General features: G+C 46.2%; 1 long non-coding RNA gene across 2 annotated transcripts; it reads right to left on the reverse strand.

The window, feature by feature from the left end:
* Window positions 1-671: 671 nt before the first annotated feature.
* LOC123367582 lies at window positions 672-19,821 on the reverse strand. 2 transcript variants are annotated; one of them, XR_006578542.1, is made up of 3 exons: window positions 19,784-19,821; window positions 6,593-6,685; window positions 672-884 (listed from the first exon to the last, which is right to left on the reverse strand). It is a non-coding gene; the product is annotated as an uncharacterized LOC123367582 (long non-coding RNA). The 2 variants fall into 2 exon arrangements; XR_006578541.1 differs by lacking the exon at window positions 19,784-19,821 and adding an exon at window positions 13,797-13,921.
* Window positions 19,822-21,675: the final 1,854 nt, after the last annotated feature.

Below are 21,675 nucleotides of genomic sequence, written 5' to 3' on the forward strand. Positions count from 1 at the left end.
TTTTTTTCTTAATTCATCAGACCCAACCTTATACGTCAGAGGTTTTTGGTTGGGTTCTTAAGTGTCAGATCTTTCATATTCAAACCTACAGACAGACATACAGCAGAAATAGGCTTTGATAGATGATCTAATGTCAAAGACTTTTGTCTTAATTAAATTTCTCTTTTACCAGGTACATGTCATGATGGATAATTAATCACAAGATTGTAGGACCAGATAGATCTGAAGTGTGGCAGCGTGGGAGGAAGAGATAAAATAAAAAGTCTACAAACTAGAGGTTAAACAGGAATATTATATGATCAAAATTACTGCATATTTCATCATTAGAATATAAAAATAGATGGGAATAAGAAGTAAAAACAGAAGAGTCACATCAGGTGAAGCTATATATTTAGGATTATGTAGAGCATGCTGCCATAATTAAATTTAATAAATATTTACTGTTAGATTCTATTTAGATAGGAAAATATCCCTAACAGAGTTATTAAACTCAAAATTAAAATTCCTGTGAGAGGAGTGGCCAAAAAGTGCCTTTGAAGCACATTGCTTGGTCCTACCCAACCAGAAAGAAATTTGAGTTTAGATTCTAGAAGGTGATTGGACAAGTTTTCTGCAGTTATTGCCACAGCACATGGAATACATTGATTTCTTTAAAAAACAACAGCCCTCACACAAATGCTTTAGCCTTTAGGCCAATATTTTTCAAACCTGGGTGCTTAAAGTTACGCTCCTAACTCCATATTTAGGCACTTCAATAGACATTAGCTCTTTCAGTTGTGTATGCATTAATCAGAAGGTCGAGACAAGCCCAGAGTCAGGAAAATCTTCCAGGAGAAATGGTGGAAACAAGTCTGGACAACCGATTGAAATGGAAAAGCTGACATCTGAAAAAGAAAAACAAACAGACTTTCATTACATCACCTGCTCAAGGCTTTTATTTTTCAAACTTGGTAAATGGCAGAGGTTTCATTTGAAGAGAGCTGTAAGTTGCAATGTGCCCTAAATACTAATTACATTTCTTTCCAAAGTAGTAATATACTCTGACATACGTGGTGTCTCCTGCTATGCTATTCCTCTATGCCATGTACATGTTTTGCACATTGTGCCAAGTTGCAACTGCACCCAGTTTTAACTATTAAAATAATAAAAAACATAGTGGGCCAAAATCAACAGCACTGCACAGGGTGTGAGAATAAAATGTAGCTCAGCATGTTTTATTCTCTATATAATGGCCCAGATTCACGGGTCAGTTAGACATAGTGATTGGATTCTCTTTTATATTATGCTGTGCTTTTCTTTTGAGAAGTGGTCATGCTGGGACAAAAATCACATCCTTAATTATAACCTTTATGAGATTTCCCCACTGTCCCAGGAGCCTAATGCAAACAGAATCTTGGGGCTTGGCTACACTTGCAAGTTGCAGCGCTGGTAGTTTGCAGCGCTGGTCGTCCAGCTGTGCAGGGCCAGCGCTGGAGTGTGGCCACACTGACAGCTACCAGCGCTGCAGTGTGGCCACACTTGCAGCATTTCCAGCGCTGTATTGAGAGGTGCATTGTGGGCAGCTATCCCACAGAGCACCTCGTCCCATTTTTGCGCTGTGGGTTGTGGGAAGGGGACGGAAGGGTGCGGGTCATTCCGCTTCCTGTCCCAACGCCCCGTGGTGCATCGCTTCGCATCCCAGCATTCACTGTTTTTCCGGCCATGTTTGGCGCCACTGTGAGTCGCTTGCTGTTTTTTACTCTGTCTGTGAATCGTGATTTCTGTGGGAAATGGAGCCCGAGCTGCTGAGGACTGTGATGATGAGTGTCGTCAGCACAACACGTTTGGCAGTTGAGCTATTCCTTCAGCTCCAAAGTGACAGTGAGGAGTCCGACGATATCGATGATATCGAGTCGCCTGCCGCGTGTGACACTACAGTGCTTGTGGCATTCACGGAAATGCTCAGCACAGTTGAACGTCGCTTTTGGGCTCAGGAAACAAGCACTGAGTGGTGGGATCACATTGTCATGGAAGCATGGGATGACAAGCAGTGGCTACAGAACTTTCGTATGAGAAAAGCCACTTTCATGGGACTGTGTGCTGAGCTCGCCCCCACCCTGCGGCGCAAGGACACAAGATTGAGAGCTGCCCTGACGGTGGAAAAGCGGGTGGCTATTGCAATCTGGAAGCTGGCAACTCCAGACAGCTACCGGTCGGTCGGGAACCAGTTTGGAGTGGGAAAGTCGACCATTGGAATCGTGTTGATGCAAGTTTGCAGGGCAATTAATCGCATCCTGCTAAGAAGGACCGTGACTCTGGGGAACGTGCAGGACATTGTGGATGGCTTTGCACAAATGGGTTTCCCTAACTGTGGAGGGGCGATAGATGGGACGCATATTCCTATTCTGGCACCCCCCCACCTAGCATCAGAGTACGTTAATCGGAAGGGGTATTTCTCTATGGTTCTCCAGGCGCTTGTGGATCACCGTGGGCGTTTCATAGACATTTACACAGGCTGGCCTGGAAAGGTGCATGATGCACGCATCTTTCGGAACAGTGGCCTGTTCAGGAAGATGCAGGCAGGGACTTATTTCCCAGACAGGAAGATCACAGTAGGGGACGTCGAAATGCCCATTGTGATCCTTGGAGACCCCGCTTACCTGTTACTGCCTTGGCTCATGAAACCCTATACAGGGAAGCTTGACAGGAGCAAGGACCGGTTCAACTACAGGCTGAGCTGGTGCCGAATGACTGTGGAGTGTGCTTTTGGCCGTTTAAAAGCCCGCTGGCGGTCCCTGTATGGGAAGCTAGACTTGGGGGAAAGCAGCATCCCCGCGGTTATATCCGCATGCTGTACCCTCCATAATATTTGTGAAGGGAAGGGTGAAACATTCAGTCAGGCATGGACCATCGAGGTTCAAGTCCTGGAGGCTGAATTTGCACAGCCAGAGAGCAGGGCTACTAGAGAGGCCCAGCACAGGGCTACAAGGATTAGGGATGCCTTGAGGGAACAATTTGAGGCTGAAAGCCAACAGTAATGTTTGCTGCCTTGCATGGGAGTGAAGTGCAGTGGTTACACTGTTAGGATTCTATTATCCCTAACATGATTTCCAGTGACTGTTTCTTTACTGGGATAAGGTATCTTTCACTATCTGCAATAATAAAGACTGTTTTCAAAGGCAAGATTTATTTTATTGAAAAGAAAAATACTTCATTGACAGACACACAACATTTCAGGAACCTAGGGCAGGGGGGTGGGTTGGTGAACTGTAAAGTCACAAGTTTGCATATGTCCTGTCTGCAGTGCTGTGCAATGGCTGCTGCACTTCAGGGTGCATATACTGCATGGTGATGGGGGTTGAGTGCAGAGGGTAAGGGTCGTAGTTCTCAGGGCTGGTTGGTGAACGTACAGGTGTTGGAGGCAGCTGGTGGTGGTAAGAACCAGGATGCTGGGGAAGGGGGTTTGGAGCTAACATTGGGGCAGAAGAGAATAAAATTTGGGACGGGGGGGCTGTGGGGCAGCACGGGACTGCTCTGCCTGCATGGCTACGAGTACCTGGAGAGAGTCCGCTTGGCGCGCCAGGATGCCTAGCAGCTGGTCTGTGCTTTTCCTCTTTGCCACAGTGTTTCTCCGCCAATGTCTCTGGCGGATCCTGCTTTCCCTCTGGAGGATCCTGCTTTCCCTTTCTCTCCACTCCTGCAGCTGTTTACTCTCTTGAGCAGAGTGATCAATAACTGTTTTCAGCATGTCTTCCTTGGTTTTTCGCGGCTTTTTCCTCAGATTTTGTAGTCTCTGTGCTGTGGTAGTTCTGGGCAGTCCAGCAGTCAAGGTCACTTCTTGAAGGCAAAAATGGCAACATTTAACAGGGTAGCATTGTTAATTATCTCATCCAAGCAGTAATTCCCACACACTGAAGGAGTTTTCAGTGTTCACTTTAGCATTCTTTTCCCATACCAAATAAGACCACACATAACACAACAGGAGACACGAAATGGTGAGTAAGGGGTACTGAGATTGCTTCAGGGCTGTGCAGGGGTTTCTGTGCATTGGGGACAGCAAGCAGCTACAGGGGGGATCTGCACTAAACAGTCTCCCAACATTTTCCACAGGAGTTACTCCTGGAAGATATCTCCCTGCTGCGGGTCACAAGGGAAGAGCGGGAAGGTCTTCTACAGCAATGCGGATTCCGCCCTGGCCCCTATGCAGCTTGCCTGTGTGCAGCAATGGTCCCCCCCACCCCTCGCGGCACAGTGGCGTGGACGTGTTAGCCTGACTGGGACAAGGACCACAGTGGCTCTCCCTATAAACCTGCGCAGGCACATTGCCCACGCTCTGGCTGAAACTTTTGAGGAGATTACTGCAGCCGATTACCGCGACGTGATAGACCACATCAATGGGCTATTCCACATCTAGGCATGCATGTATGCAGCCCTAACCCCCTCTCCTCTCCCGAAACATTTCCACCCTGAAAATAAAAGCCGCTTACCGGTAACTCGCTCCTCTGTTTGTCCTTCAGCAACTGCTGGCTGCTGCGATTGGCTTCCTTCCTCCTGGCTTGAAAAGAGCTCCTGGCTGCATGCCTCCTGGGACTCTGGGGTGTCTTCCCCCATCCCAGTAGCTTCACTCGTGGTTTCCACCCCCCCCCACTGCCTCCTCCTCCTCCTGCTGCTCCTGTCCCCCACCCTGCTCAGAAGTGTCCATCGTGGTCCTCGGATTGGCAGTGGGGTCACCCCAAGTATCGCATCCATCTCCCTGTAAAAACGGCAGGTTGTGGGGGCAGCGCCGGACCGGCGGTTCCCCTCGCGGGCTTTGTAATAGGCACTCCGCAGCTCCTTTACTTTAACCCTGCATTGCAGCACGTCCCGATCATGGCCCCTATCCAGCATGGACCTTGATACCTGCTCAAAGATATCATAATTCCTACGGCTGGAGCGCAGCTGGGACTGCACAGCTTCCTCCCCCCAAACACTAATGAGGTCCAGCAACTCGCCATTGCTCCATGCTGGGGCTCGTTTGCCATGTGGAGGCATGGTCACCTGGAAAGATTAACTGATTGCACTCCACACCTGGCTGCAGCAAACAGGAAGGGGATTTTTAAAATTCCCGGGGCACTTAAAGGGCGGGTCACCTGAGGCCAGAGCAGTAGAGTGCAAACTGATGAGCAGAGTGGCTGAACAGGAATTATGGGATAACTCCTTATTCCCTGGAGGCCAATTAAAGCGCTGGTGTGTGTCCACACCTGATGAGCAGCGCTGGATCACCAGCGCTGCATTCCTTATACCCCAACCCGAACAGGTGCACAGCCAGCGCTGCAGCCAGGGAGTTGCAGCGCTGGATGTGCCTTGCAAGTGTGGACGAAGAATAATTGCAGCGCTGGAAAGCCTCCACCAGCGCTGCAACTTGCAAGTGTAGCCAAGCCCTTGAGTAGCTAGCAAAGCAGTGTTAAGTCCTATCAAAGTGCATTGCTAATTGACTTGGCTAAGGGCGGGTCTACACTACACAGTTAGGTTGACATAAGGCATCTTATGTCAACCTCATTATGTCAATGTCTACATTACAGCCTTCCTCCTGCTGATGTAAGTGCCTTACTACATTGACATAATAACTCCACCTCCACGAGAGGTGTATGGCTTATGATGGTGTAGTTAGGGTGACACACTGTCTGTGTAGAGACTGCATCCCTTACATCAGCTTCTCCCAGCTCCTGGCAGGGAATGAGGAGGGAAGAAGCCCCGGGCAGTTTCCCCTGCTCCTGATGGGGAAACGGGGAGTGGAGGGCAGGCAGCCTGCTGGGAGTCTGTGGAGCAGCCGAGCTCCCAGCAGGGAGCTGCCAGCGAAGCAGAGAGATTGGCTCTCAGCTCCCCACACTGCCTTTCTTAGGCGGAAGCGCTCCTGGTGAGGATGCGTAGCATCAATCCAAGGAGGATAGAGTGGACATACACCACCACAGTAATTACTACAGTGGCTGTGAGTCAACCTAATATAGGTTGACTTACATTTCTAGTGTAAACACACCCTACGTCACTTCCAATTCTCTTGGTCAGATGCCCTGTGGGAGAGCAATACTACGTCTGACATGGGAGTTTTGAGGATTTGTGAATGTTTGAATGCCTCTTGGAACATGGGACATGCTATAGATGCTAAGTATTAATTGTCATTCTTCTTACTGAATTTGCTTTACCAAGAGCAGTGAAATAGCATTTGTGCTTGGTTCATCTTCACCACTGCCTGTGAAAGTTGCTTGGAAACAGCAGGGAAATGCTGTGATAGCTAGTTAAACTGCTTGATTTCTCTCTTAATCTGGGTATTTGAAAGGTCACATCAGAAACTAAACATCATTTTATGTATATGCAGTATTACTTTATTAATGATAATCTGATTTTTTTTAAGAATCAAAATAAAAATGGTGTTTTAAACTGATCTGGATTAAGCACTCATGATGTGTAATTGCTCTTAGTAAATATACTCTCTGGTGCTGGACAGCAAGGAAAAAAGATTAACAAGTGGAACTAGACATTTAAAATAATTGTTTTCTAATTTTGTTTATCACATCCAATAATACAGTGACTTGCTACTAAATGACAAAAAGCTTTTTGTTTGTTTTCCACTCACCATCAATTATCATGTAGACATAATGTTGGTGAAAACACTCTGAACTCCTCTCTGAGGACCATTTTTTCGGCAGCATTACTGCAGTCTGTTTACCTTGGGGTAAGCAAATACACCATTAGAGGACTTAATCTTGAGTTCCTGAAACTCCTTTACACCTGTAACTCGCTTACATCAATGGAAATTTTGGGTATTCAAAACACACAAGATTAGACCCCAAAAGTGAATGTTATGGGCTTCAGATAGGGGGAATCCCCCCCCCCCCCAAGGAATCAAATGACTCAGTTTGTGAGGATAAGAACAAGGTCTGTAAGTGATATATGAAAATACTGTTTAAACAGATGGAGCTGGTGGTGCACTCTTTGAGGAAGGGCTGCTAAACTTAGGGGTGGAAAGGATTTTGGGGCATTTGGAAAGACCTCAAAGAAAATAGCAAGCTGGGCACTTCCCATTAGAGGTCCGCTCAGGCCTAAATTTGAAGTCAATTCAAACCCAACTAGACCACAGCCAATCCCATCCGTGACCTGAGCCCAAGAGTGTGGTGTTTCATACCTAATCAAATCTGACAACATCACCAAATATAATAATCCCAAACATATGCACTTCAGTTCAGGGCTTGTCTACATGAACAATTAATTTATGAGAAGCTGGTGTGTGTGAGAATCTAACCCACACTAGCCTGCTGCAGACTGATTGTCCACATGCATCCTGCTGCCATGTATATTAATAGTTTCTAGGGGTATGTCTACATAGCAACCAGAAACCTGTAGCTGGCCAAGGCCAGTCAACTCGGGCTCACGGGGTTTGAGCCAGTTCCCACTGACATGCCATAGGACCCAGCTCTTTTTGGATGCTGGAGGAAGGACTCTGAAGTACCAGTTGTAGTGAGGGTCACAGTGGCCAAAATGCTTAAGCATTGGTTACCAAAGTACCGGCACCAGTGCAAACTCTAGTTATGTTGCACTGATGTAAAAAGTGATTTACACAAGGGTAATTTATGGTGTGGTGAGCGTGGGTGCTACAGAGGTGCAACCTTCCAGTGTAGACAAGGCCTTAAGCACTTGACTGACAGAGTTCTGCTTTTCAGAGGTGTTGAGCTCCCACAACAGCCACATAGTGGATACTCACATCTCTCAAAACAGCAAGCACTTATTTAGGTGCCACTTGTGACCTGGCACCCATCTATAGCCTTTTTGGCCACTGTGAAAAGAGGTGGAGCTCCATAATTCTGCACCCAGCAGGATAACCAATGTTGATGTAATGCATGAGCATTTTATGTGACAGTCCAGCTAAAAATATGATGACATACCTGTGGCCTTCCATCCAATCCCCAACCACCCTGTGTGTCAGGCTGAGCTAATCTCCACATACACTGATTGGTGCCCCCTGGCTGCTCAAATTAGCATAATAGAACCAAAAGATGCTGTACATGTTTCAAAAGCATCTTTAACTGAGCTGAGTTGTAATTACCAGATGTAAGACTCACTCCAGCAGGAAGCGAGTGTAAAGGTATGCAAGATGAACCCCTGAATTTGTCAACTACAAGAAGAAGCATGTTGCCTATACAGTTGATTACATATAATTTGGATTTAAAGGACACACAGATGGAAAAGGAAAAGAGCTAAAAACTTAACTAAGAATGAAATTACTCATCATTATTCAGTCATTTTCACAGCAGGCATCAATTGTCAAGAGCTTTTTTTTTTTTAAATGCACACTCAGAACTGCAAATTATTTTAATTAGATTAAATTGCTGCAACACATCTGCCTCAATGTGGCCTCAGCCATGCAAAACCAATTAATATATTATTTCATCATGGTTGTCAAGAGACAGAAAAGGGAGACAAGTCAGGGAGAAGAGGTCTCAGATGTGGTTTGCTTGGAGGATTTTTTGGGGTCGCATTTGTAAAGGATTGACATTGATTTTTGCCAAGTAATTTTTTGTTTCCTTAAACATTTAGGGTGGCTTTTCAAAAGCACTTTATGTTGGCCTACCTCTGGTCCCACTGAAATCAATGGGTGTTTTGCCATGGATGTTAACTGGAGCAGATTTCAGTAGTAGCCTGTTAATCTGTATCAGCAAAAAAAAACCTAGGAGTCTTTGTGGCACCTCAGAGACTAACAAATTTATTTGGGGCATAAGCTTTTGTGGGCTAGAACCCACTTCATCAGATATATGAAGTAAAAAAATACAGGAGCAGGTATAAATACATGAAAGGATGGGGGTGCTTTACCAAGTGTTAGGTCAGTCTAGAGAGATTGATTTCTCTTGTTAGACTGACCTAACACTTGGTAAAGCACCCCCATCCTTTCATGTATTTATACCTGCTCCTGTATTTTTTATTTCATACATCTGATGAAGTGGGTTCTAGCCCATGAAAGCTTATGCACAAATAAATTTGTTAGTCTCTAAGTTGGAGCAGAGTTATTTCAACACTTATTGCTTTTGAAATCCCACCCTAATTTATTATTTTCAGCAAAAGGTTAGGTCATGCATTTATGCCGCCAATAATTAATTTAGACTAGAAAACAACATTAGGTCATATGGTGCCATCAGTTTTGAAGCAGAACACACCTATCTGCATATACAACAGCTCTTGGTGACTTGAAATTAAGCAGCAATCATTCAATTCATTGCATAGCTAGCATATTTATGGGATCAGATAACCCTCTTCCAAAGTAAAACCCCTGGGACAGAGGGGTCAGGTGAAAAATCTCTGCAAAGATTCTCATGCAATTCCTTCTCAGTGGTTCACTGAGGGAGTGTGGGGTTTGCACCTCTGCAGAATGAGCTCTGAGGCTCACCCCACAAGTCCTGGAGAAGACAGTGCCAGGTGTGGGTTGAGGGAGTGAGGTGAGCTTTCTTTTCTCTCACTTACATGTGTTATCTGATTTGAGGGTAAGGGAATGAGAATTCCCACACTTTCATTCTCATGGTGGGTTTGGTGTGGAGGGAAGTTGGCTCCACATGAGGGGACATAGGGCAGGTGAGCCAAGTGGCAAAGGAATGAAACTAGGGAGTGCAGCAATAGCTGTTAGGATGACACAGCAGGGGGGTGGGGAAAAGTGCCTCATTTTAGGCTTCTTCAGCCAATCTCCCTCCCTTTCATTGAGAAATATGTACATGGCCACAAAGGAAATGATCGTTGAGATTCCTCCTTCATGAATTTTTGCGGTTGTCATGTTGTAAATACAGGGACCTTTTTCAATTGAAATCAGTGGAAGGAGTCTCTTCTAAGGACGACTGGGTCCTTAGTGTGTCAGTAGGTACCCGTCAAATAAGTGAGGAAAGATGTCATGTAGCTGAAGCACCAGACTGGGACTCCCAAAACCTGGGTCTTTTCTTTATGACCTTGGGGAAATAATTAACTTCCTCATACTTCAGTTTTCTCATCTGCAAAATGGGGATAATATTTCCTTGCCCTACGGAGTACTGAGAGGTTTAATTAATTAACGTTAGTAAATTGCATTTGAGATCCCCAGGTGGAAGGTGCTTTAGCATATTATGCAAAGGAGTAAACACAGGAACAATACAAACTGACAGGGCAATATAGTAATGAAAGGGTTAATTTATCCTACTCTGTTGAGTTTTCCTACAAATTACTTCCATGGAAATAGAATTACTTCCTCGGAAGTAGAAATTCAGAGATGTGTGCATGTAGTTCTGGGGCTGCAGAAGGTTAAAGGTTAAACTGGACAACCTGCCAACCTCCCACAGAAATGTGCAGTTTCAGAAACTAGAGCTGATTGCACAAAGAGAGATGAGATGCCTGCACTGTGATTTTAAAGGTATTTTCAATGTTACTGAGGTATTGGGGTGCTTTGTATAGCAAGGTTATGCCATGGTTACTGGATAGTGGGAAGAGGGTTTGAGTTAGAGGGCTTTTTATAACTGATTATAAAATACATGTACCAGAATGCCCTGTGGCCCCTATTTTTTTTTTTTAAAGAGAAAATTTCCCTGGGGGAATCTGCACTATTTAGAAGTGCACAAGAAACAGGCTAATGGAAAGATTCAGATATTTCAGACTGTAAATTTCAACCCACATGTCTACTATTTTGTTATATTGTACAATGTCACCGTAATAATGCAGCTTGGGGAATTTCCAAGGCACAGTTTTATAACCACAGCAGATCCTTGACTTGAGAGCCATAAAGTAAATTCTGGATACATTGTGCTAGGGATTAAAAATGTGCTGGAGGCTCCTCTAAGATAGAATTAAAAATGTGGAGGTTATGAAACATGATGATTTAAATAACATCCTCATCTATTGTGAAATACCTGATATTTGTGGATATCCAGTGGCTTTCGCTATGGATCACAGAAATCAGGTAATAAAGACTTAGTAGGCTGTCAAATTCATTTTCCTGATAGTACATTTGCCAGTGCTGGTCCTTACAGTAGATTTTTTAATCCTTGGATCAAGACTTTTAGGTCTCTAGTACTGGAACCCAGGATGTCAATGTGACCACACAAAATTTTAGCTTTTTGTGATCATTTATTATATATATGTTCATAAAATGTTAGCTCTTTTGTGAAAAGGATATTATTCTCCTACCTGAGTCCCTACCACCTAAATCTGAATCAGCTTTCTCATGCAGACCTTTTACCATAATTACATGGTGGCAAAGCATCACTGCGACACCTACAAAACGTTGACAATGATTAGGCTGTTGGTGTGCAGAGATCACAGCCCATCATGCTGACAATTATTGCCACATTGCCTCCCTGTACTCCCCTGTCTGTCTGTATCCATCTTTTGTCTCTTGTCTAATACTTACATTGGAAGCTGCGTGGGGCAGCGACCATCTTTTTGTTTGTGTTTGAACAGTGTCTAGCACAATGTGGTCCTGGGCCATGACCGGGGCTCCTGGTACTATGGTAATATAAATAAATAAAATAAATCACTAATCTTTATGCCACTAGGCTTGGTTCTCCTGCATTTATAATCCGTGAAGCAAAAGATTTGGCCTTAAAGCCAGATCTCCTGCATGTTAAAGGAGAGCACCAATCCCTACACTGTCATTCTAGTTCCCTCCATTTAAGAATGTATTACTGGACTGTAAACAGTCTGATGACCTCCTGCTTTCCTCGTGGCTCCCTATCCAGAGCAGAACTTACAGTGTCCTACCAAGAAGAGATAGCCCTCTTATAGGGCCTGACCTGAAGCTCAGTGGAAAGACTCCCATTAGCTTCAGCAGGCTTTGGATGAGGTTACAAAGAAAGATGGAATCAGGCTGTACCCCATCAGGCCACAGAAACATCTTCCCTATGGCAGATATGCAAAAAGAGGGACAGATTCTGTCCCCTGTGCTAGCCTCTCTAGTCTGCACCTGTGGCATACAGGGAATGTAAAGAGCTTGATAATGGCCTGGCGAGGATAATGCTGGTGCAGGCATAGCATAGGGCCTCCATAAACTGCCCTATCCTTGTTCCCTCATAAGCCCTGGCACAGGGGGTATGCTAGAGGTGGAGCCAGGCAACCAGGTAGCAAGTGTGAAAAATCAGGACTGGGGATCAGGGAGAGGGGGTGGGGAAATAGGTGTCAATATAAAGACAAAGCTGCAAATATCGGGACTGTCCCTATACAATCGGGACATCTGGCCACCCTAAGCCGTGGGCAGGCGGGGGCATGTCCATAGTTCTTCTGCTATGGGGAGTCTCAGTGGCATTGGAACCCATAGGTAGTCTGGGATGGACTGCTGTAATTCACTCCACCTTTGTTTCAGCCTCCTCTGCTTCTCTTCTCCTGAGCTGCTCCATTTGTGCTCCTGGCGGCACAGCACAAAAATCTCATCCACACAATGAGATATTTTGTGTCTTAAAAACCCAGCATTTTAAATAGATTCTTTACCCCGCCCCTCACAGCCACTCCAAAGAATATATTTTTCCTCTAATAGTGCTCTTTTGTGCCATAAAAGTAAAAGTCACTGTAAGAAAGAAAAGCAGTACATAGTCACTCACAAACCTTCCATTGGGAATGCTTAACAAATTACAAATAACCCTCCCCATTTCTGCCCCAAGATTTTCTTTTGTTAGCTCTAGGCAGGCAATGCACTCAAGTGGAAATTTGTTTTAAAGAAGCTTAGTGAGAAAATATCACTTCTGCCCTAACTGGGAGGGTTGCATTATTATAAAACAACCATAATTAAAGGCAACATAAAAAAAAAAGATACCATCACTCCCAAAACCAACGTTTTTGCACTAAACAAGACCAAACAGACTCCCTTGCAACCAAAACAAATGGTTCCATCACAAGGCATTGTGCGGTTCTGAAATGTAATGGTTATAAAAAGGAAGGGACTGCCAGCAAATGTGATGCTGGAATATTTTTGTGAGTCGCTTGAAAAGTGAAGTGTTTGCAAAGTGCACAGTGTAAGGACTCAGGCCGTCTATCAATAATATGACTGCATAAACTAGGCTTTTTCACCTTCACAAGGCTTACCAAGCTATTGAATCTGGGCTGAAGCCAATGCTTCATATCCAAATTCCCTGAACCACAAGGGAGTTTGAATTCTGTTCCAAATTATTTTTTATTATTTAGTAGCACTACCAGTGCCTACATGTCCCAGTGTGGGATCAGGGTCTCATTTTGCTAGGTGCGGTACAAACACATGGTAAGAGACTGCACCTGCCCTGAAGAGGGATTTAAGCATGACTCAGCAAGCAGATTTAACACACGGTACATCTGCACTGGAACTGGAAGGTATAATTTCCAGCTCAGGTAGACATACCCTCACAAGGTCTGATTGAGCTAGTGTGCTAAAAATAGAAACGTAGCCATGGCAGCACAAGTGGCAGGATGGGCTAGCTGCCCTAAATATGACCCTGTTTGAAACCCTAAATATATCCTTGGGGCTGCTAGCCACTCCTGCTGCTCATGCTGCCATGGCTACACTTGATCAAAGTTTATGCGATTATGTCTACTGGAGCTGGAAATTGCTCTTTCCAGTTCCAGTATAGACACACTCTTTGGAATGAAGGTAACCGTGGTAAGATCATGTGGTCACTTAGGTTAGTCAGTGTACAAAAAATAAATCAATAAAAATAATCAAGAGATTCCTTGAGCATGGAATAGAGTGGTCAAAATCAGGAGCAGTCACTAAAAGCAGGCGTGGGTTGGATGTTTAACTGAAAGGAACCACAGAATCTTTTGAACCTATCCATTAGTCTCCTGTTTCAACAAAGAAGATGGAATATATTTACCCTTCTCTGCATTATGATGTCAGGTCCTAAAGCCAAGGAAGGAAGGGAAGAGGAAGGGAGCGGGCAGAAGAAAGGGAGAACGGAGCATGAAGAGAGAATATGGGGTATGAAGAACAGGAAAGGTGTTGATTGGCTGATTTAACCCCCGCCCCCACGTCATAATCCAACTGGAAGAATGTCACAATCCTACCACCCAGTAATAAGGATTTCTTAGGGGAGCAAGAAAGAGATGGGGGAGAAAAAGAGAAGGATATTTTATCACCAGTCAGTACCAAGCTATTCATAGGGCAGCACCAGAAAGACAGAGGAAGAGGGATGGCAGAAGAGGATAAACCCCGAATCTTACCCCACTTTGGGGCAGGGTCCCACTTAGCATAACAAACTAATGTTGTGTACAGCCACATTTAACACCATCAAGCACAGGTGCCTTACCTGGGGGGACACACCCAACATGGTCTCTATTTCTTAGAGTCATCATAAAAGTGCAAGCAATGTATTGCAGATTCAAAGCCCTAACTGAGATGATTTACATGACTGCTTCTACTGTGGAAGAGGGTGTATTGTTCATCCAAAATTTTGTATTGCGCTGTAGCTTGACTTTATTTTGGGATAGACACACAGCTGGAGATCCCATCTGACATAGCAGCTGTTTTCTGTTAACATTGATAAGCGACTCATTGATCCTTTTTTGTTCTCATTTGGGTTGTTGGCTCCAGCCTGACACAGCAATGTTTCCTATTCTATTTATTGCCACAAGATATGTTAGCAGATAGTTTAAATCCTATAGTCCATGGTATTCAGCAGGTCATTGCTTAAGGAAACTTGTTCAGAAAGGTTGCTCAATCCTTTACATAACTGACTAACTTTATCACTAATCTAGACAGAAAGGCCTGAAGTTAGGAGTTCCTACTGTAAAATACACTATAAAGTTAGCCATATTACAACATTAGATTAATTCTGAGGATAATTCTAGTAACTTCGGGGATACATTTGGCCCTTAAATTCAGAGGATTAATATGTAAAACTATATCAAGTTTAGTGCATCACAACATGCTGTTGACACAGTCAATTGACATGAAGTTTTAAAACAGAGAAAACATGCATGCTGCCTGAAAGATTTAGGAAGGAATTTCCTCTTATGTACCACCTGATAACCCAGTGCAGTTGTCTAGATGTTTTGTTGGTAAATTGGGGTTTGGAATTGCTGTGAACAGTCTGTGCAGGAAAGAAATAATATGAACGAACAACTACTGCACAGTGACAAATAATTAGTATAAGTCATAAGCAGGAAGTGTTTTGACTTTTCTGGAGTGTGATTGGATGAAATCCTTGTCACTGTATCATATCATTTGTAATGTAACTGTCATCTAGCTTTTACGTACAATGAATAGTGCCAAAATTGAGTCCTTCAATGTGGAAATGACTAAAAGATGGATGATGTTGGTCATGTGATTGCTGAGCAAGTGCTCTGGATAATTTTTGGCTGTTAGACTCACTTAGTATTAAAGATAAGGCAATGGAATCATTTATCTGAACCTCTTCTCCTGATCTTCAGTGACTCGGGTAAAAAGGAACCTGGATCTGAATTACCCCAAGTTTGGGCTCTGCAAATCTACAACCTGGCTAATGAGATTTTGTAAAACCAAAATCTCTCCCAAATTATGCCCTTGTGCCTCAATAAGAGGCATACGGGCATAATTTATAAATTTTGGATCAGATAAAACAAGATCCAAATGTGAAGCATTCCTGGTTCTGCAAAAACAAAACCATAATCTCATCATGTCTGCCCATATTTTCTTATAATCTCACATTAGATTTTATAGGTCATCTTCATCCCAGATGTAATACCTTCAAATCAATGGCGTTATATCAGAGATTAATTTAGCCCTTTATATTGATTTCGCATAATGCCTGTCAGTTCTGCTTAAACAGTTTGACAAACATCTGTCCATCTATGCTGAGCTGAATTAAAATTGTTTAAACCCAGACTGCTGGGGGCTGTTGTACACCAGAGCACTATGCTTTCTTGTCTGCTGCACTGGTCTCTACATTGCCATTTACTGCACACCCTTTTTCACATTATAACACAATTAGTCATTTTTTCATATCACAGTGAACACTTTATTCTCATCTTGACCACAAATTGCCCGTTATCCAGAGGCACCCACTGGAAATTCAGCTATCCAAACATGTGGTTAACTTAATGACCTTAGGATAGGATTACGTTTTTGAACAGGAAACTACTGTTCAAGTTTACCTGCTAAGAACTTTCCAATCCTGACTCAATGTCATGATGATGTGTTTCACCCTTTTCTAGTTTGACAATGCAACCACACGTTTGGAATCTTAGATCTGAGGGCTCATCTGCTGTAATTTATGTCAGCATAGCATGCCCTAATATACAACCAGTACATTGTAAGATACTTGGAGTGCATTCACAAAGGTATATAGGTGCCTAACTTCCCAATGGGTATGTTTGAAACAAACATCTTAGTTGAACTAAAACTTATCTATACACCCCTTTTTGGCAACACTTTCTCCTTTGCACAAGTATGACAGCAGCGAGGGCCAAATCCTGGCCCTTCCTAAGCAGCTACAAGAGGACTGGACTCAGGGGAACTGGGGTGATTCTGGTACAGAGTGAAGGGGCAGAATTTGGGGACTCCATTCAAAAAGGTCCCAGCCTCCTGCATATTGTGGACTTCTGCACCACAGGAGCTTTCCCCACACTCCTTCCTGCTGTAGAGGCTTTTCACAAAACACGCTGTCCCCATTTCTGCTTGGAGAAACATTATTGTGATCAGCACTGTGTACAAGTTGCACAATAAAAAATGAATAGAAGGTTTTGACACCTTGAGCAAAATCCATCCCAGCTGTAACTGTTCACTCCAGTACAGTTACATCAGGGATGAATTTGACCCCCTCGTGTTAAATAACCAAGCCATTGACCTTGACTACATCCCTTGTTGTGCAGATGAGCGTCTTTGCTTGTCTGTCATGCTAACAGAACAGGCCAAAATTCATCCCTGGAGTAAAACCATTTGCTTCACTGAAGTTACATTGAGCATGCATTTAGCTTATGGTTTATAACAGAATAAGGGCTAGTCTACACTAGAAGTGCTACAGCGGTGAAGACGCTCTATGCCGACGGGAGAGAGCTCTCCCGTTGGCATAATAAAAACATCCCCGGGAGCAGTGGTAGCTATGTCGGTGGGAGAAGCTCTCCTGCCGATATAGCACTCTCTACACCAACCCTTAAGTCAGTGTAACTTACATCCCTCAAGGGGGTGGCTTATTTACATCCCTGAGTGACATAAGTTATACCAACATACATGGTAGTGTGTACAAGCTCTAAATGAAAACACTACCTATTCAAGGCTCACTCAAAAGCAACATGTACGTATTTAGGGGTCCAATCCCATTAGGTGTGGATCACCCCAACTCTTCTGGCTTCATTCAGTGCTTTGTATGACTGTGTGCTCAGTGTTGGAACTAGAGAATTAACATAAATAGCTTAAATTATTTGTCTGAACATTGCAAATAAAACTGCTTTAGGATACTTTTGCTTTTTTCCTGCTTTGGGTCTATTTCTACATCATACACAACAGTTTGTCTTAATCACTGGTTAAGGAAGGGAGGAAGAGAAAGAAACTTTAAATGTACAGTAAGGCTGTTGATCAAATAGATGTTTTTCCTTTAATGAGTTATCTCTTAGCACTGCAAATCACACAGCTGAGTGGATTTACATTTCTTCAATTAGCAATCAAGCCTCTCCATATATAGCAGTGTTGGAAATCAATACCTCTAAGTCAATTGCTTCCTGTAGTTTAAAGATGCAACTAAAACAACAGTGACAGAGAAATAAGCGGATATGGAATTTCGTTTTTAAAAACCCACACATGCTTCTAAGTGAGAATGGATGAAAGTTGCCTCAGTGCAGAGGGCCAGCAAAAGCCATTCACTAGCAAGGCCTATGCATCACTGAAGTCCCAATTAAGCCCCGTTTTGAGTGCTTAAGTAGTGCACAGGTCTTGTCTTGGCCCTCTGCACATGAATGAATTTCACCTGAAATCACACACACGGACCCCCTTTCCCAAATACTGTACAGTGGCTATAACTTAACATTTACTCACTATTATTTGTGGCTCTGCTTATAAACTTTTTTTTTTAAACCTCTGATGTTCCAAAATGTAAAACTGTAGTAGAACTACTGGCACAAAAAGTAAGCTAAAGATCCTTTGCAAAGCCTGTCTCCTGAGCAGGGGCGGCTCTACAAATTTGGCCGCCCCAAGCAGTCATGCGCGGGAGGCGCCCCGGAGCCGCGGGAGCAGCGGACCTCCCGCGGGCATGACTGCGGAGGGTCCGCTGGTCGTGCGGCTCGGCTGGACCTCCCGCAGCTGCGGGCGGTTCGCTGGTCCGGCGGCTCCGGTTGAGCTGTCGCAGGCATGCCTGCGGGAGGTCCAGCCGAGCTGCGGGACCAGTGAACCGTCCGCAGTCATGCCTGCGGGAGGTCCACTGGAGCCGCCGGCCGAGCATCCCCTCCGCAGTCATGACTGCGGCAGGTCCGCTGCTCCCGCTGCCGCCCCCCCCGGGAAAGGGCCGCCCCAGGCGGGTGCTTGCCCCGCTGGGCTCTGGAGCCGGCCCTGCTCCTGAGCAAATTTACACAGGTGGAGCTATACTCCTGAATCTGAATTTCAAGTGAGACTTACAGTGATTGTATCTTTTTTTTCCCTTTTAAACACTTATTCAAGACACTTTTTCCCCCCAGGTTACAGACAGAAAAATTCTAGCATTTCTGCCACAAAGACCTTCTTTAGGGATATAGCATACACTTTACAGGTTCAGAGCCATTAGTCCTTATTGGTGTGAGTGGAATGCATCTCATGTTCTCTAGGTCACTCAGCACAGAGCACTAATACATCTACTTGAAAGGTTTCTGTCTGCCACTGCTCAGTGCTCTGGGCTTGCTTCAATTAAACACAACAGTCTGTTTATTAACTCTACCTGCCATTCAGAGTGACAAAGTTAAACTACTGAAAGAATGGTTAGCCATCTTTAATACATCTCCCTTCTAAATTAATGAAACTGATATTCTTGGCCACAACTGAGCGGGCAAGCTAGCACGGTCATCTAGTCCTGTGCTTTTATTGTGCAGAATGAGATAAATCAGGGAGGGCTTGCAAATTTCATTGTAAATTCTGCTGAACATTGAATTTGTACCATTGAACTTTCCAACACTATTTGGATTCGGAGTTACAGTATTAGGAAAAATAAATATACTTGTATTAACTGACAGGGGCAGCAAGTTGTATGGGCCCATGGTGCCCGGGCTCCGGAAATATTCAGGGCCCAGCAACACTAATGTTTGGAGCTGGGTCTCTCTCCCAGCTCCGCCTGCACTTCTACCTGAGTGTCCCTTGGCCCCTGCCTGCCACCACCCACATGCCTCCCCAGGCCCTGGAGCATCCCTGCCTGAAAGCAGGCAGCTGCCCTGCCTGCGCCGGCCACTACTGCCACAAGAGTGGCACCAGCAGCAGACTGAGGCAGCTGGCTGCTGCTGCACCTGCAGAGGGGAGGAGGCGCACACATGATTGTCAGCCCTCCCCTCCCCTGGCACCTACCAGGAGGCAACACCAAGGATGCTTCCAGGAGATGGAGTCTGGGCCTCAGTCACCACTCATATATATATATATATATATATACAAAGTTCCTCCTCTACCTTGGTGGGTCCTGCGCTTATTGGCAGATTTGCTCACCTTAGTGATCTTCCCCTCTGGTGGAACCCACAGTCTGGGTCAACTCCTCCTGTGTCTGATCAGGAGTTGGGAGGTTTGGGGGGAACCCGGGCCCGCCCTCTACTCCGGGTTCCAGCCCAGGGCCCTGTGGATTGCAGCTGTCTATAGTGCCTCCTGTAACAGCTGCATGACAGCTACAACTCCCTGGGCTACTTCCCCATGGCCTCCTCCAAACACCTTCTTTATCCTCACCACAGGACCTTCCTCCTGGTGTCTGATAACACTTGTACTCCTTAGTCCTCCAGCAGCACACCCTCTCACTCTCAGCTCCTTGTGCCTCTTGCTCCCAGCACCTCACATGCCCACCACAAACTGAAGTGAGCTCCTTTTTAAACCCAGGTGCCCTGATTAGCCTGCCTTGATTGGCTGCAGGTGTTCTAATCAGCCTGTCTGCCTTAATTGGTTCTAGCAGGTTCCTGATTACTCTAGTGCAGCCCCTGCTCTGGTCACTCAGGGAACAGAAAACTCTTTCTCCAGTGGCCAGAAGACCTCCCTTTGGCTTCTCTGCTGTTGAGGGTAGGAGGGAGAGGGCTGCTGCTGCTGCTGTTCCTGTTCCTGCTGGGCCCTCGCTGCTACTGCTGCTACTGCTCCGGCTGCTCCCCTGGCTGGGCTAGACACCACCATCCACCCCCTTTCTCTGCTATCTGCTTGCTGGCTGGCTAGTAGATTTCCCCACACCATCTCAGTTGCTGCTGTTACTCCACCCGCAGCTCCTTGGGGGGGGGGCTGCTGGGCTGCTCCCCAGAGGAGGGGAGTGAGGGACCCCAGCTCCAGCCATTGTTGCTGAGGGCTCCACCACCACCATCTTCTGAGTGGGGTCCCTCCTGCCTGGCCACCAGACCACCGCCTGGAGCTGCTGGAGCTGCTGTGTTTGCTACTGGGGAGCTGCTGGAGCCCCGAGGAGAAGGAGAGGACCACCTGCTGCTGGAGGACCTCATAGAGACTCTGAAGACCACCGTGGAGGGGGCACTTAAGGACTGAGTATTTTTCAGACTGTGCTCTTGTGGTGGGGGTTTGGACTGTGTCTGTTGGGACACCGGGGCGCCGATCATCTTTGCCACTTTAAACACCCGCGGCTGTAGGATGGGTCTCCACAGGAGCCAGGTGCTCTCCTTCCTTCGGGATGGGGGGTACTCAGTGGTTTTCCTGCAGGAGACCCATACGGATCCGGCCACTGAAGCTAGCTGGCGGCTGGAGTGGGGGGACAGGGTCTACTTTAGCCACCTCTCGGTTTGCTCGGCCGGAGTGGCGACCTTGTTCTCCCCCGACCTACGGCCCGAGGTGCTGGGGGTCACCGAGGCTCTGCCGGGCCACCTGCTGCACCTCCGGGTCCGCATGGAGGGGCTTGTGGTTAATCTCGTCAACGTCTACGCCCCGACATCGGGCCCGGAGAGGTTGCGTTTTTATCAGCAGGCGTCCGCCTTCCTCGGCTCCCTGGATCCTCGTGAGTGCCTGGTCCTGGGCGGGGACTTTAACACCACCCTCGAGGAACGGGACCGCTCGGGGACCGAGCAGTGCCCGGCCGCCGCAGACATCCTCCAGGAGATCGTCAAACGCCACTTCCTGGTGCACGTCTGGCGCGACCACCACCCGGACGACGTCTTGACATTCACCTTCGTCCGGGTGGAGGCCCATCGGTCGCGCCACTCCCGGCTGGACCGCATTTACCTGTCAAGTTTCCACCTTTCACGAGCCCACTCCTCCAGCGTTCGGCCGGCCCCCTTTTCGGATCACCACCTTGCCACCGTGACGGCCTCTCTCTGTGCGGAGAGGATGGGGCCGGCCTATTGGCACTTTAATAATAGTTTGCTGGAGGACGCGGGCTTCGTGGCGTCCTTCCGGGAGTTCTGGCTGGCCTGGCAAGGGCAGAGGTGCGCCTTTCCCTCGGCGCAGCGGTGGTGGGACCTGGGGAAGGTGCGCGCCCGGCTCTTCTGCCGCGACTACACCCGGGGCGCCAGCCGACGGAGGGATGTGGCGATAGAGCAGTTGGAACGGGAGGTCTTGGAGCTGGAGAGGCGTCTGGCCGCCAGCCCCGAGGATCCATCCCTCTGTGGAGCGTGCCGGGAGAAGCGGGAGGAGCTCCG

The sequence above is a fragment of the Mauremys mutica genome, chromosome 3, assembly GCF_020497125.1.
Source record: "Mauremys mutica isolate MM-2020 ecotype Southern chromosome 3, ASM2049712v1, whole genome shotgun sequence".
Classification (NCBI taxonomy): domain Eukaryota; kingdom Metazoa; phylum Chordata; order Testudines; family Geoemydidae; genus Mauremys; species Mauremys mutica.